This window comes from Mustela nivalis (assembly GCF_964662115.1).
Source record: "Mustela nivalis genome assembly, chromosome: 14".
Lineage (NCBI taxonomy): Eukaryota > Metazoa > Chordata > Mammalia > Carnivora > Mustelidae > Mustela > Mustela nivalis.
The window spans coordinates 6,104,604-6,121,500 of record NC_139033.1 but is presented as its reverse complement, the minus strand read 5'-3'; the positions used below and the strand labels follow the sequence as shown (position 1 = coordinate 6,121,500).

Here is a 16,897-nt window from a genome sequence, read left to right as displayed (position 1 = left end):
ATTGGAGGGGGTGCAGGACCTTCATCATCACACATAGAGGTGGGTCCAGGGGAGGGAACTTCCCCTGCAGGGAAGAATGTGAGCTCTGAGCACGAGCTGATGGTCAGGTTTAAATCCCAACTTTGCCACCTCCCAGCCCTGTGACCTTAGGCAAGTGATTTCACCTCTCTGTGTCCGGGTTTCTCCACCCTTAAAATGAAGGTAACAGTATCTGCCTCCTCGGATTGTGCTGAGGATGAAATGACTCAATGCGTGTGAAGTGCCTAGACCACCGCCTGAAAATTAGATGTGACTGCTTCTGCCCGGGAAACCAAACCCACTGGAGTCCCACAAAGGCAGAAGCACACTGTGTCCTGCCAGACTTAGAGGCATGGGCATTCTTCCTCATCTGTTTCCAAAAAATCTATAGTTTGGGCTCCTGGGTGGCTCAGTGTGTTAAATGGGGTGTCTTGGTTTCCACCCACGTCATGACCTCAGGGTCCTGAGATTGCGCCCTTCATGGGGTTCTGTGCTCAGTGGGGAGTCTGCTTCAAGACTCTCTCTCTCCCTCTGCCCCCCCAAAACAAACAAATAAACTTTTTTTTTTTCTGATATTGGGATAAAACGGAAAGATCCAATTCAGAATTTCTGCAAGTGCCATGTGCTGACTAGTTCGCATCAGAACCACTTGGATTGCTTAATCAAAATTACAAAGCCCAGGTCCTGTCTCAGACCTACAGAGGCTCTTTGGGGTTCAAGGCCTGGCTATCTGAATTCTTAACAAACATCTCATGTGATATAATGTACCCTCAAGTCAGGAAAGTATGATTAGAATCAACAAACAGAGATACCTGTGGAGCCTAGAGCCTGCTCTCATGAATCTAGGAAAGCAGTGTCTCTGAAACGCCATTCAAACGTTACGTTTTTTCACAATTTTGCCCAGTTATTTGACAACTGGTAACAGCGTATGCCTACAATTTTCTCTTACGTGACTCACTATTTTTACGAAAGCAAATTCATTTTAAAGGGGAAATTTATTTCATTACTGCAAATGAGAAACAGACATCTTGCCATAACTAGATGATAACCGCAAGAGTAAATATCATTTTTTAAAATAATGTTATTAAATTCTACCTAGACACTGTTACTGGCTGGAGCTCTGAAATCTGCTGCAGTATTTGTTAAATAGGAAGAAATCAGCAAGCACCAGAGAGGTGTTCCAGAACTAGAAGCTCCGCTTACAGACTTTCTCCTTGATGACATGATTGAGAGGGACTCAAAGGAGAGTAACTTCCTCACCGGGTGATTCAGTGCCATTGAACGTTGTGTCTAAGCACCACCTAAAGTCATTTCCTCGTGAGTCATGGCGCACTTGGTACAGAACTCCAATAAAGCCTTCTCCTGAAGTCTACTGACTCTGGATTTGCAAGAGTAAGAACAGGGAGCCACTGGGTGGCTCAGTGGGTTAAAGCCTCTGCCTTCGACTCAGGTCATGATCTCAGGGTCCTGGGATCGAGCCCCGCATCGGGCTCTCTGCTTAGTGGGGAGCCTGCTCCCCCACCTCTCTCTCTGCCTGCCTCTCTGCCTACTTGTGATCTCTGTCTGTCAAACAAATAAATAAAATCTTAAAAAAAAAAAAAAGAGTAAGAACAAAAACAAACACAATGACCCAGGCTACTTGAGACACCAGTAAGCATGGTATGCGCAGTCCGTGAGTCTCCAGGACCTCCCTCAGAAGGCCCTCTCAAAGGGTGAGGGTGTCACAGATTTGGATTCGGATCCACCGACCCACTGCCTGTGGTTTGTGACCTTGGGCTAGTCTCCAGAAACTGTCCTTTCTACAACATAAAATGACATGATACTTGCTCACGCCAAGATGAAATCAAATGGTGTTTGAAAAGCCTTAACGCAGAGGATGACGCATGGTTGCTGTTCAATAAATGGTAGCTTTCAGAAATTACCAAGACTTCATATTTTTAACCATTTTTGATAGAACTCTTTGAAGAACGCTCTTCTATTTCCTAAATACAGTGAAACTTGATGACTCAAGGCTATCATTTTGAACGTCTCTGCAGTCATTTTATTGTCACTGGATGCATTTCTAACACCTTCCCATAGTCACCTCTTTGTTCGGGCATTCCACATGTGCAGTGGGCTGATAACCAAGCTAAATGTCCCCCAGTAGAGAACGGATTAAAACACAGCAAAATTACATGGGTAGCCAATCAAAGTGCAAAAAGATACTCTAACAGTCATCAGAAAAATACCAAGATGCCCGGGAGGCTTGGTCAGTTCAGCAGCTGCACGCAGCTCAGGTCATGATCTCAGGTCCTAGGATCAAGTCTGCTTCTCCCTCTCCCTTTGCCAACCCCGCCACCGCCACTCAGGCTCACTCGCTCTCTCTCTCCCTCTCTCAAATAAATAAATTAAAAGAAAAATACAAATTCACACATTGAGGTATTTCTGGTCCATCGGCATCACAAATATTAAAGAGAGCAGTATTATCTAAGAACAAAGAGAGAATAGCAGATAAGCACTTTCATACTCTAATGAGTGGTAGTATAAGTGGGTACAACTCTTTTGCAGGGCATTTACTCTTTGACCTAGCAATTCTATTTCGAAAAATCTATGCAACAGGGGGACCTGGGTGGCTCAGTTGGTTAAGCGTCTGCCTTTGGCTCAGGCTATGATGCCAGGGTCCTGGGATTGACTAAGTCAGCCAGGCATCCTTACAATTAAAAAAAAAAAAAAAAAAAGAATGTAGAGCTAAGCCAACAATTGTCACTTTTGAATAGAACTTTGATGCCATGGCGACTTTTTTCTGTTTATTTCAGGTTCAAGACTATGTGTAATAGGGGGACAGGGGATATCACCAATCTAGTCTCAGAATAACCAGAATGTTCCCGAGTTTTTTCATTGTTTCTCTTATTAGTCTTCATTCCCATCAAAATACTAACAGAAAACTGCTAATGTTTATTGAGTAATTAGTAATTAAATAATTAGGTATTATGATACAAATCTCTTCATAAAATAGACAGGTTATGAAGATTCAATAAGTAATATGTAGATATTCAATAAGATTCAATAAGATAATAAGATAATATGTACAGGGGCATCTGGGTGGCTCAGTGGGTTAAAGCCTCTACCTTCGGCTCAGGTCATGATCTCAGCGTCCTGGGATTCAGCCTCAAGTCAGGCTCTTGACTTGGCAGGGAGCCTGCTTTCCCTCTCTTTCTCTGCCTGCCTCTCTGCCTACTTGTGATCTCTCTCTCTCTCTGTCAAATAAATAAATAACATCTTAAAAAAAAAAAGATAATATATACAAAGTGCATAGGTTCCTTAGTTGTTATTTTTGTTATTTTTATCTCATTTAATTTAATTAAATTTAATTATGAAATCATTCTTATGACATAGGTATTATTGATATCCCCTCTGTATAGTCAAGAAAAATCAAGGTTCAAGAAGTTAAATAATTTATCCAAGATCACATAACACATAGCAGTGTTGAAGCTAAAAAGCGGTTTGAGACTCCAAAGTCTGTGTGCTTTACCACTAGGCTGAGAACACTTTGTCAAGTCTTCAGTTTCATGAGATGATTCTATTCCTAAAAGTGCAAAAAAGCAAATTTTAATTTTTTAATTGTTTTAAATTTCAATATATCATTTACTCATTATTATAATCAAATACAGTATATACTACCATCTTAAAATTATTTAATGATTTATTCTAAAGAATATGGTTGAAAAGCACATGGTTTAAAGGACCCCTGTATCTTACCCTCCTCTATTTCAGCTTTCATGTCCTCTTCCCCAGAGGCAACCACCCTCAAACCATATAGTTTTTCCCCTGGTACTTATTACTGTCCTTCTAGATAGAAAACTAATACTACAATTTCTTGATGTATCAGTTTTAGAACGCCCATTGATTCATTTCTTGTACATTAACACCACTCCTTACTTACCCTGCTCGTATCTCTCCAACATCATTATACAGCCATTTGGGAGTAGAAATGTTTATATTATGACCAGATAAATTTTGTTTTCTACCAAACCAAGTAGATGAACTGTGACTATGTTTCCTTTCTTATAAAACCCTTTGTTTTTTCCTAAAGTTTATAATTGACTTGGTTTTTAATTTCTCCAAGTATTGTTTTATATATATATATAATTTTTCAAGGCTCCAACATCTCTGCTATAGGCCTGTCAACAATATTCTAAGAATCAGTTTCATGTTTTTCCTGGGGATCTCCTCTCAGAGTCTGTTTTTTTGCTCTAATCAAGACAAGTTGTTCTCTAGGGCCTACTGCACAGCTGTCATTTTGAATCATCTCTTTGCCATTGTCCTCTGAATTTCCTTTGCCTATTGCCCATTGTGAATCTCCTCTTCCTTCAAGTCTTGTCTCACTCTTTCTTATTTTACTCTCATTTTGTTAGAGTACATTTCCAAAAGCTTATTGAAAGAGGGCAAATGGAAGGTAGTTTTTTTAAGTCCCTGAATGCCTGAAAATATTTTTTTTGAAACAGAAGACCTTTCTGTTTATTTTTTTAAACTATTTTTTTATTAACATATAGTGTATTATTTGAAAATATTTTTTTTTTCTGATGTTAATCCCCAGTGATAGTTTGGTTAGATATAGAATTCTAGATTGGCAAGCTGATGACTGCTCTCCCCTCAAGTATGGCACATCTATAACTAACACATATTTTTTTATTCCTTAATTTTTTTTAAGATTTTTTTTTTAAATATTTTATTTATTTATTTGTCAGAGAGAGAGGGAGAGAGAGCGAGCACAGGCGGACAGAAGGGCAGACAGAGGCAGAGGGAGAAGCAGGCTCCCTGCCAAGCAAGGAGCCTGATGTGGGACTCGATCCCAGGACGCTGGGATCATGACCTGAGCCGAAGGCAGCGGCTTAACCCACTGAGCCACCCAGGCGTCCCTTAAAGATTTTTTTAAAAGTAATCTCTATACCCAACATGGGGATTGAACTCAAAATCAAGAGTTGTGTGCTCTACTGATGGAGCCAACTGAGAGGCCCAACATTTTTTTGTCAGACTCTATGTTCAGTGGGGGGCATGACTCCAAGATCAAGAGCTACATACTCTATGGACAGAGCCAGCCAGGTTTAATATTGTCTTAGTAAAGTTTTTGGAAAAGGCAAAGTATTTAGCCTTTCATATTTAACTGGAAATCCCTCCAACAACCTTTTGTCTCCCAATATTTGTTGAAATCTCTTATCCACTATTGTCTCCCCTCATTCTCTTTATCCTGGTGAGTTAGTACATTCTCATCCCTTTATTGTGTTTTAGCCAGATTTGGGGAGGAAAAGGAAATAAAGGTGCCTCCCAATATGCTGGTTTTAATTGGAAATTCCACAATGGCTTATTAAATAAAACTTAAATGTCTTGAACCATACTATAAAATATTCATGCATATGAACAGAGGTGAGGTCTCCAAAGGATGAATTTTGTACTCTCTTTTCTCTTTGTCTGAGGAGAGAAGACCACCTTTATACTCTCCTGTGAGGGCTATACTCCTCAGCTTAACTTGGCTAACACCTAAACAAGGGTAATTGCTTCCTATGCACATAAAATTACAAACACAATTAGACTTGGTTTTCCTGTTTATAGACAAAGGTTTAAAAAACATTATGAACAAAAAACATTATAAACAAAGCTTTAAAAAATATGCAGGATATGTGGTCCCTGCTCTAAATCAGATTTTTGCTTTTATTTCTATTTTAGTTTATTTTTAAGAAAGGGATAGAAGCGTAGTGAAATGCATTTGTGAAAGGATTATGGATAAAATATCAGTATTCTGTATTTTTATTTGTTTACTTATATTTTTATTTTTAAGATTTATTTATTTATTTATTTGAGAGAGAAAGAGAGGTACAAGGGGGTGGGTAAGAAGCAGAGGGAGAGGGGGGAGGGGGTTTGGGAGAAGGGGGTGGGATTATGGACATTGGGGAGGGTATGTGCTTTGGTGAGTGCTGTGAAGTGTGTAAACCTGGTGATTCACAGACCTGTACCCCTGGGGATAAAAATATATGTTTATAAAAAATAAAAAGTTAAAAATAAATAAATAAATAAATAAATGTAAATCTCACCCCAAAAAAAAAAAAAAAAGAAGCAGAGGGAGAGAATCTTCAAGCAGACTCCCTGCTGAGCACAGAGCCTGACACAGGGCCCGATCCCACAACCCGTGAGGCCACAACCTGAGCCAAAACTGAGAGTCTGAATGCTTAAACAACTGAGTCACCTAGATGCCCCTAGTAGTCTCTATTTTTAAAGAAATTTAAGAGTTAAAAAAACAAAACAAAACAAAACCCAGACAGTTAAATAGTGGTCTGTAATCTCAAAGGCACTGTCCTTCACTCTCAGATGGGTTTCTGCTACAGGTGGATTTTTCTGGAAGAATACGGAAACAGAGTTTGAAGAACAAGAGTTAGCATTCAACATCTGTGAAAAGAAGCAGGAGGAAGGGGCGCCTGGGTGGCTCAGTGGGTTAAGCATCTGCCTTCAGCTCCGGTCATGGTGCCAGGGTCCTGGGATGGAGCCCTGCGTTGGGCTCTCTGCTCAGCAGGGAGCCTGCTTCCTCCTCTCTCTCTCTGCCTGCCTCTCTGTCTGCTTGTGATCTCTGTCTGTCAAATAAATAAATAAAATCTTAAAAAGAAGCAGCAGCAGAAGGAAGCTTGTGAGATAATAGAACATATACATGCGAGTCTCGCTCAGTTCCTGACATGGGGCTCCTGAAACCCTTGTTATTTCCTAAATGATGAGCTCTTGGAGCATTTTTTGATCTAATGAGGTGACTCTGGCCTCCTAGATGGGCTCCTGGATTGGTGCTGGTCACTAGAAAGACCAAGCCAGGATTAGAAGCTTGGAATTTTCAGCCCCACCCCCTATTCTCTAGAGAGGGCAGAGGGGCTGGAAATGGGAGTTAATAATTGGTCATGCATGAGGAAGCTTCCATAAAATCCCAATACTCTGAGGTCTGGAGAGCTTCCAGGCTGGAGAACACATCGACACACTGGGAGAGTGGCATACCCCAACTTCCTGAGGACAGAAGGTCCTACACTCAGGACACTTCCAGACCCCACCTTATGTACCTCTTCAGCTGACTTGTCATCTGTATCCTTTATCGTGTCCTCTCACAAGCTGGTAAATATAAGTAGCTGTTTCCTTGAGTTTTGTGAGATGTTCCAGTAAATTAATTGAACCTGAGAAGGGGATTGTGGGAACTCTGATTTATAGCTAATCAGTGAGAAGTACAGCTGATGAGCTAGACTTGCAGCAGGCATCTGAAGTGGGAGTTGAGGAGATAGTCTTGTGGGACCCAGCCCTGAACTTGTGGGATCTGATGCTATCCGCAGATAGTGTCAGAACAGAGTTGAATTGTAGGACACCCAGCTGGTGTTGCAGAATTGCTTGGCGCGGGGAAAACCCCCACATCTCTGGTGTCAGATGTGTCGTGAGTGTGGTAGTCCTGCGAGAGTCAGTGAGACACACTGGAGGGAGAACTGGTTTTTTTCTAAACAAAGCAGAGCTGGGCAGAGACAAAGGCCCAACTGTAACATGCACCCAATAATGCCCCCACCAAAACCACGGGACACTCTACAGTGATGATTGCCTGTCGGGGTTGGTGGGAGTTGGACCAAAGTAACAAGTTCCTGAAGCCCCATCCCACTCTTGCTTCCCTTAGTCACTCAGTATGAACTGTCCCAGAAAGGACGTGACCTTGGATGAACAACTCTCCACAGCTGTGGCTTGAAGCCCAAGGAGCTGGGAGCAGAGCCCATCTCTTGACTGTACTCCCAGCAATGGGACAGCAAGTCTTTGCTTGAATAGGGTCTGGGCAGCCCATCTCTTTGTCCATCATTACTGTCTGAGTCTCCTATAGCTGCTATAATAAATTAGCATAAACACTGTGACTCAAAGCAACAACAAATTTATGATCTTACAATTCTGGAGGTCAGGAGTCCAAAATCATCTCGTTGGGCTAAAGTCAAGGTGTTGGATCCAGAGGAGAACCCACTGCTTTGCCTTTCCCCTCCTCAAAAGACTGTTCACGATTCCTGGCTCATGACCCCCAGCCAGCAACACATTACTCCAACCTCTGCTTCCACTGTCACACTTTCACTATTCCCCTGCCTCCCTCTTTCCCTTATAAAGACTCTTGTGATGACACAGAGACCACTAGGATAATCTAGGATAATCTCCCGTCTCAAGATCCTTAACTTAATCCCATCTGCAAAGTCCCTTTTGCTCTGTGAGGTACCATATTCACAGGTTCCAGGGATTAGGGTATGGATATCTTTGGGGACATCATTCTGACTACCAAAATTACCAAAGAGATATTCTAGAGTAGCTGGTTAAAAGTAGCACCAACCAGATACCCTAGTTTGATCCCTATATTTGTCTACAATAATATCTCATGTAAATCCAGAGATTCCTCTGACTCAAGTACTATGCTAAGTGCTTGATGTGAATATCTCACTTATTTCTCTCCACAGTTCTGAAGTAGGTACTATCATTATAATCTTTATTTTGCAGATGAGGAAGTGGAGGCCCATCGAGGTTAAGCTATTTGCTTTTGGTCAAACCACTAGTAAATGGAAGAATCCTGATTTAAACCCTGGTCTGCCTGACTCCAAAGCTGGTACCCTTAGACCATATCTTTCTAACCCTCCTTTGCTTGTTGCTAAGATTAGGTCTTTAAGCTGCTCAACACAACCACCTCCCCTCACCCTACATGCCAGCTCAGGGTGGCACACGACAAAGGCTCAAATAAATACTTGTTAGATTGAATTCTCCAAAATTTAATCTTTCCAGTTTCCACACAACCATTAGGGTATTCTCCAATTCCCATATTCTTATTCTCACATCCAATAAACTTTTATTGGGCATTTATGTGCCAGGCACTGGAGAAATTCAAAGATGAATAAAACATGTGGCTCATTTCCAGGGAGCTCACTTTCCAGTGAGGGAGTCATGATTTTGACCTTAGAGTAATTTTTTATTTCCCTCCTGTTCCATCCCTTTGGACCATCAGCAATGAATTTGAAAACAGGAAGCATCATTATTATTGTTTCTGGACAATTATCTACAACAGGAATCTGAAGAACAAGAAGAGGAGGCTGGAAGCTCTTTGGGGCTTTTTTCCATATTAATATATATTTACTGTGCACACACACATATGTAGGGGTGATTTTAGGTTTTGTTTCCATTTTTTAAAAATGGAAGCATGTTCTATATATATTCTTATGCTTGTCTTTCCACTTAGGAATGCACAGTAGGGTGCATTTCCAAACTGGCTTCCTACTAAATGTTTTGTTCCCTTACTGACACTCATCAAAACTAGTTTCAAGTGTTTTCCCCCAAAACTTACAGGATAAGAACTTCCTTTTGTTTTGGTTACAACAACCTTGAGGAGTGACAAGTCTACCTTGTACTAAACTATCTGGCACTCCATCCCCAGAATAGTCTTTCCAAAGCCTACATTTTCTGGTCTCTTCTCTCCAAAATTTCCCCATTGCCTGAAGGATAAACTCAGATCTGCTCTGGTTGGCCTAACAGACAAGGATTTTCAGAATCTGGCCCCTAGAGCTATTCAGCCTCCCATGGTGGTCCTACACATACAAACCGGACCTCCCACTGGCTTTCTGTACTCTGCCATAGTGGTCTTCTTGCAGGTTCTGAACTGCACCAGCCTGCCTTGAATCCAGGCCTTCCAATATTTCTCTTCCCTTTCTGGACAGCATTCTCTCCTTCCTCCATCAGGATAAATTCTAATCACTCTTTGAGTCTCTGCTGAAGCCTCACTTCCTTAAGGTTTTCTTAGGCCCTTCTCAGCCTGCATCTTTCTTTTCTTTCCTTCATCCTGGGTACATACGTTATGCTAGAATTTAACTGCAAGTCTGTTTTGCCTGCAATTATCTCTGCCCCACTGGAAGGTCTGTCTTCTTCACCTGCTGAACAACCCCCCCCAACACACCCCCATTTCAGGCATCACACAGTTGGTGGCACATTGCAGGTGTTGATAAATGTTTGCTAAACGAGTGATAATGAATGACTCATGGGGAAATTTTACTGCTTCTGGTTAATATACAATGCGTAGGTGCAGTCTCATGTTGAATATTTGGTTCCACTGATAATGATAAAGAGAAAAAATCACCAAGATGAAGACATCCTAGTTTCTTTTTCAAAAGCACTTCATCTATTTTAAGGATTGTTCTTTTCTTGTGTTTATTCATTTGTGGCTTTAATCATTGTGAACCAGTTTATTTTAAATGGGTCTTTAAGAAACCAGTTATCTGAAGCATTTGGGATCTGATCTTGTGGTTTGTTGTTTCTGTTGACTCTTGCTCATGGTGGATTGTTTCCTTGTGTGTTTAGTAATTTCGAACACAGAGATCTTTATTTGTGGGAATCCAGGACATCTAGACTGAAGGTTTGCATTTAAGAGTTTGCTTAGCTCATTTCTTGGCTTAAGGGTTTCCCAAAGTAAATTTGAACCCTAAACCTTACATGAGTAAAGTCCTACTGTGAACAATTCTAAGGGGGCGTTTCTTTCCCACTCAAGGTCCAGAGTAAAAGAAATAGGCTTTCTTGCTATCTCCCTGTGTTGGCTGGATGACTTTTTCTAGTCCTTCCACCCTTTCCCTTAAGGGTATAGCTCTTTGAGGGTCGTTGAGTGGAGGCCACAGTGCCCTTCCCCCAAAGTTCTGTCCCCTGTCCTTTGGGACTTTTACAACTGAAACCCCTCCCCTGCTCCATGCAGATAAACCCTACCAGTTTAGTTTTCACCATCTGTTTTTCTGACTCCTTGAGATTATTCCTGTTTTCTGGTGGTGTTATATTTTACCCAGCATTATCTAGACGACTATTAACCGGGGAAAGTTTTTACATTATCTAGTCCAAAATAATGCCCAAAAATAGAAACCCAGTAGACTAGTTTATAGACCTTGCCCTCCATCTGTGAGCTTGAGTCTGTTTTTTATTTTTTTAAAGTCACGTTGTTCTCCTGCTATTTTCTGTATATTTACCACTCTTCTCTTATTCTCTCCCTACTTTTACAACAGTTACATTACAGAACAAAATGCCTTATGCTAATAATGTCTCATGTATAAACTAGACTTTTCTCCCCTTAGTATTTGGCTCCTATTACTGGTTCTTTTTCACCTCCTTTCCTAACTATCCTTTTATGTAATTTTCTAGTGAACAGACACCAAATATAGCTAGTATCTGATCCATATGTCACCTGCTAATTTAAATGTTCTTTTCTTAAAAAAAAAAAAAAAAAACACTATCCTAATTTTGCAGATAAAAAAAAAAATCCTGAGGTCGACAAAACTGCTAGCAATGTTTCCATACATACCATTGTCAAAACGCTGGCAAATTTGGTAACATGAGGTGGCCAAGTTTTTTAAAATTCAGTACTAGTACTGCAAGACATATTTCTAATTTGAATAAAAATTCTAACTTGCTTAAAACATGGTCTAGGCCTAGATAAATTTCCTTTGGTCTTAGGTCTAGGAATACATGCGACACAAGTATTTCTACTGATATGCAAGTACATCAAGTGTACTTTATACAGATAATATTTGCAGCCCTGGAGTGCTTCACAGAGGGTCTGGTTTGTAAGGCTGTTCCTCCTTACTCATAGCTTCCTTGGAATTTCTCATTTACATAACAACCAAGTAAAAATGAGATGAGTATTGAAGAAACTACTTTTGTCATTGTTCTAGTCAAGGTTACACATTAGCTGACTTATAAATAAATCACTCTCTGTGACAGAAATATCAGCAACTAGGATAGTTTATAAGCATAACCACAAAACTTTTTCAAAAGGACTTTTAAAAAACTCCCTTAGTTATGACAGCTTTGGTTAATGAATATTCTACTTGTCTCTTCCTTTCAACCTCTAAAATGTTTTTAGAGTTGGTAAATCCCAATTTTAAAAACTTGAGAAAATTGTTGCTGTGATGGTCCCTATTGCTACCGCGTAACAGACCTAACAGACCACAGCTAAATGTAATGGATTAATATAACAATCATGTTATTTGCTCGTGAATCTGCAGGAAGTAGGGCAGGGCTCAAAGGGACAGTTCACCTGTGTTTCACATGGTGTTAGCTGAGGTGGCTTCGTGTGGGACTGGAGGTTCCAAGATGGCCTCACTCGTAGGGTTTCCGTTGAAATGGCTTGAACAATTGAGGACTGCATAGGACAGCTGGGCCTCCTTCCTTGTGGTGTTGGCTGGACTCTTTTATGTCTCTGGGGCCCTCTGCTGTCACCTGAGTTCCTGGAGTCCCCTTTCTCCAACAGAAAAGCCTGGACTTCTAGTCATGGCAGATGGTATTCCCTCTAGCTAATGTGTAAACTTCCAGGCCTCAGCTTGAAAGTTCTGGAACAGCATTGCCGCCAAGTTCTTTTGGTAAAAGCAAGTCAAAGAACAGCCTCCAAGGAGTGAGGAAAAAGACTCCAGCTCTTGGGAGGGGAAGATGCATGCACCCCCTAGGGATGGGAGAAATGGGCAGCAACCATCTTTGCAGACAATCTACCATGGTTACTTTATTAATGCATTTATAAATAACTGGCACCCATTCTGATTAGAAAGTCAAAACAAATCAAAGGAGAAGTTTATCAACTATAGCTTAGTATCAGTATTGAGACAGTTTATTGTAGTTGAGACTAAAGACGTCAAGGTATTTTCCCAATATAAATAAGCTTAGGGCAGAGCTTGAATGTCACTATTCTTTATCTGCACTTACAATTTCAAGTAAGAAGGTCTTGCTTGGTTAAAACAGTAAAGCTTAAGCTAAAGTCACCTAGTCCTTAAGATCTGGGGGGGATCTTTAGTTCACTGCCTCGGTGCATGTCTTCTCCCTGGCGGTCACATTGGTGGGGTACAGGGAGACATGAATAAATGCTGTTGTTTTCTTGTTCTCAAAACACCATATTGCAGGCTTGGACCAACTTTCTAATCCCACTAATTGTTTTTTAAAGAAATAACACGATTTTGATTTTGCAAATTTTATCACACCAAGTTCTCCACAATCGGGTACACCAAGATCTTACCATTGAAACCCTTCCTGGTGTTAAGCAGATGGATAATTTTGAAATATGTACGTATGGAATTAAGTTCCATGACTATCCAAATACGCCAACTATTTCCATGGCATTTGGAATTATGCAATGGAAAACGTTTCCAGTGATGCCTTTTTATGTGTTAATTTTGCAAAATTTATTCTCAATTATAATTTCAAATCACCTGAACAACAGAAGAAAATTAGAAGCTATATCAAAACCAAGAACTTATTTGAATTTAGCATTAAGAAAACATCTTAAGTTAATTAATTGGCACAAACTGAAGATAACCCATGTTTAACAAGCCAGTTCTGGTTGACATTTGCCAAAATAGGACATACTGAATATGTTGTTTTTGTCCAATATCCCTTAAAATTTTAAGAAAAAAATTAAAGCAGAGGGTACAAAATAATTTACTCCCATGAGATTCAGGAAACTTTAGATAATCCTTTAAGAAGGAAATTTGCTTTCGTTAATTTTTTAAAAATCTGTACTTTGAACAATCTTTAAATTTTAAGACTTTTTCAAGACACAATTGTCCAATCTTCATACTGATGAACATACCAGATAATTTAATTTCCTGCACATCTGCCAAGATTGGACATCTTCAGATTGGAATAAGACTGAATTCTAAGGTGTGTCCTTTAAAAAAAAAAAACAACAAACAATTTCTCTTAAGTTGAAAGATTCATTAAAAGTATATTTTGGACATCTATCTCTTTGAAACACTTAAAATATCTTTGAGTTTAAAAATTCTTCATGTTGACTTGGTATAGCCTTGGCTCTTCAATTTTCAGTACTATTGTCTTTACTTTTCAGTATTGCATTTATTTAAAATAAGTGTATTTTTTAAAACACATTGCCATTGAACTTGGGCCAGATGCTTTGAAAGAGTGAGTTTAGGGGGGTTGGGGGAACAGGAAAAAATGTCTATAAATAGTTCTTTCTGTAGCATCTACTGTATAATAAAGTGTTGTGTAACTCTGCCATGCAACGTAAATAATGATAGTAATTTGCATTTTCTTATTACTATTCATCCTCGAATTGAATCTGCAGTCTTTTGCCAATATTAAGGTCTATTTCTTACTTCGCTACATCCCCAGGGTCCCTGCTATGTTGAGAGAGGGGAGAGAAACGGTCCCTTTGTTTTGCACGCAGATTGTACAACAGGTAACACACCAAATGCTTTTTGCCTTGCAATTCTGTCCCATAGACCCAAAGGCAGTGTGGTCCATGCCTGGACCAGTACCGAACAGAGCCAGGGTAATGGAACTACACTTCCATCCCCTCCTTATTAACACCTTTTCCTCTTTTTCAATCAAGATGGTCCCAGAGTCTAGTCCAGGGCAATGATGCTGGGCTCAAACTAGAGGGAAACAGAGAAGACTCCAGAAGAAGAAATATTTTTAAAATTTCACCAGCCCAGAGGGCCTATTATTAGTGTGACAGAATAATGTGATGGAGAAATTAATGGACTTACTTTCCACTGCGGACTCATCACCAAAAACTAAGGGTTGTTTTTTATTTTTTTTTTCCTTTTCCCCGAGCAATTAAGCCTCAGAGTCCTGGAGCATTGGGTTTGCCTGGCTCAGGGGAGCTTAGACGCCTAGGAACTTTTGGACTTGGGGTTGAATGATCAAAATGCTAAGCCCCTAGCAGGGAGGAGGTTGGGAGTGTTATGTGAGAGGCCAGTGGTCCCGCTCCCTGAAGAATTCCATACTTAGTGATGCAGAACAGTGGTGAGGAACAAGGTGGTGGGAGAGAGATACATTATGTGGTATCTGGGGCTTCTCAGCTGAAATCTGCACACCAGCTGCTTGGAGACCTTGTTAAAATGCAATTCTGATTGAGGAGTCCTGGAGTGGGTCCAGAGATTCTGCATTTCTAACAAGCTCCTAAGGAGTGTTGATACTATTGGTTCTGGAACCTCGCTTTGAGTTAGTAAGTGGGTGAGAAGGAGAAGGTGGCAGAATTTCAAAGGAGGGGCCCAGGGAAGTCTAAGCCTCAAACTTGATGACAAAGAGCATCTATGCCAACAGACTTTAGGAACAGCTGAAGACTAAAAGCCCTTCCTCAAATATTCCGGCCTATTTCCCTACAACCTCTTTGCCTTCTTGACCCCAGGGTACCGAAGGAACCCAACTCCCACAGAATGAATTTCCACACTCCCTTGGTTTGAGGAAGAGACGGTGGAGGACCTTAAGCCACATTCTATGGAATTTAGAAAAATTAAAAAATGTGAAATTTTTTGAGCCCATGGAGCAAATTCATATGAATCACCCTTTCAATCTCAAAGTTAAAGAGCATCAGATTTGAGAATCAAAAAAGAACCATTCCTTAATTATTCAACGAACACACTTTAGGGGACAATGAATGGATTTCCCTAAACCCTGTCGGGTTTAGGGGCTTTCTGGGGCTTCCGACAAAGACAAAGTCCTTGAAGGCAGCGAGTGCCCCCAAAAGAGCTGAGGAATTTACAGTCCTTATCAGTCAATGATTTGGCTGTGGTCACCAAAGAAAATGGCCCTTCCTCTACACAAACTCTTCGAATTCCCCTTTGAGATTTTTTTCCTCCTTCAAGTCCTTGCTCTTCATTTAAACATGATTTCACCAGTACAAACATGCTCAGGAGAAAGACCCAGTTTGATTTTCTTCTGCCAGCATCTTCCAAAGATAGCCTCGCATCCCATTCTCTCATAAGAACAAATCTTAAAAATAAACTAAGGCAGTAAGTGCTGTGTCCAAAGCCAAGTTTGTTCCAAAGCTGAGAGTAATAAAATCCAGGGCTCCCTTCCCCTAAGTCAATTTTAAGAGCAAATGCTTTTCGTTGGTAATTTTGTTTGTAACTTCTGATCCTGCCATCTCTAGGACCTACGGTTTTATTAAAGCATTTCCAAATCTGGTTCTGATTACATAAGAAAAGTTTGTGCCCATGTTCATCAGTGTCACAATTCACGTGGAGCTACCGGCTTTATTTATCCTTATTTCTCCAGAAGGTCTACAATCTAGGCAGAGGGTCAGAAGGAATGACTGTGTCTTCTGCCTGATCATCTGTATTTCAGAAAGAAAAACTCACATGATCCAACATTTGTGCTTTACCAGCAGTTCTTTTTTTTTTTTTTTAATTAGGTGCCAATGTTTAACATACAGTAATTTACATAAAAATCTAAATTTTTGATGGCCCTTAAAAAAATTGTACACCCTGGCAACTTACAGATGCCATTCCTCATGGCTGAATATCGGCCTGCCCATTTCACAAATGCCAATACTGAGGACCAAAGACATATTAAGTAACTTGCCCAAAGGGCTATGCCTTTAATTAATTCAATTAATAACAAAACCAGAAACACACAAAACTGCAGAGACACACATTAAATGGACACCTCTGTTTTTCTGGCGTATGCGTGTGAGTACCCATTCTCTGTCTTAGAAAGAGATGGCAAGCTCCAGGACTGAGAAGCGGTGGGAGTGGAGGACGGTGGTTCTCAAACGCCAGTGCATCAGAATCCCCTTGAGGGCCTGTTACAGCACAGATGGCTGGGTCCACCCCCAGAGTTTCAGATTCAGTGGGTTTGGGGTAGGGACAAGAATAATTAACATTTCTAACAAGTTCCCAGGGGCTGCTGCTGCTGCCAGTCCAGGGACCACACTAGCTGAGCTCGCTAAGAATTTGGGCTCTTGTCCTGGTTAGATCCAGTTGTGACCATTATACCAAGTCAGAAAACCTACTAAACTTTTGGGCAAGTTACTTAGTCTATGAAATGGAGCTAATGATAGTAGCTTAGGCTTATTGCAACAACTGAGTGGGTATAATAAATGTAAAGCAAAGTA

The 16,897-nt window shown here is 40.5% G+C and overlaps 1 long non-coding RNA gene across 3 annotated transcripts in view; it reads right to left on the bottom strand.

Annotated features, from left to right (window-relative positions):
• LOC309848330 overlaps window positions 1-16,897 on the bottom strand; it is a 32,365-nt gene that overhangs the window by 13,342 nt on the left and 2,126 nt on the right. The window contains exon 3 of one of the 3 annotated variants that reach the window (XR_014302957.1): window positions 3,323-3,583. The exons of 1 other annotated variant lie outside the window; for it this stretch is intronic. This is a non-coding gene — a long non-coding RNA (uncharacterized lncRNA). Of the gene's footprint in view, window positions 1-3,322; window positions 3,584-13,280; window positions 13,709-16,897 lie in introns of those variants that run through there. One more of the 3 variants, XR_014302958.1, reaches the window with a different exon arrangement.